The sequence below is a fragment of the Trachymyrmex cornetzi genome, unplaced genomic scaffold (assembly GCF_001594075.2).
Source record: "Trachymyrmex cornetzi isolate Tcor2-1 unplaced genomic scaffold, Tcor1.1 scaffold233, whole genome shotgun sequence".
In the NCBI taxonomy this organism is placed as follows: Eukaryota; Metazoa; Arthropoda; class Insecta; order Hymenoptera; family Formicidae; genus Trachymyrmex; species Trachymyrmex cornetzi.
This window is the reverse complement of record NW_017296987.1, coordinates 172,620-172,948: the sequence shown is the minus strand read 5'-3', so window position 1 is coordinate 172,948 and position 329 is coordinate 172,620.

Sequence of the window (329 nt, the reverse complement as noted above, 5' to 3'; positions counted from 1 at the left end):
TATATAACAAAAAGGAATACTAAATATATTTTAATACGAATAATAATTCGCAAATACACTACGCAAAAAAATTAAAGGATCACTTAAGTCCACCTCAAAAATAGATCAAAATTCAGAAGAATGTAACTTCGTAAAAAATAATCATAACGAGATTTTTAAAAAAGTATTTTAAAGGTTGAAATCTCTACTTTTGAAATCGGTAATTGATATTTCGATCTGATTGATTTTTTACGTAGCTATACGAACAGAAATGGGTATCCGTCAAATCTGAAAATTTTATACAAATTTTACAAAAGTCGATGGCATGAACTAAAAATCGCACACAAATG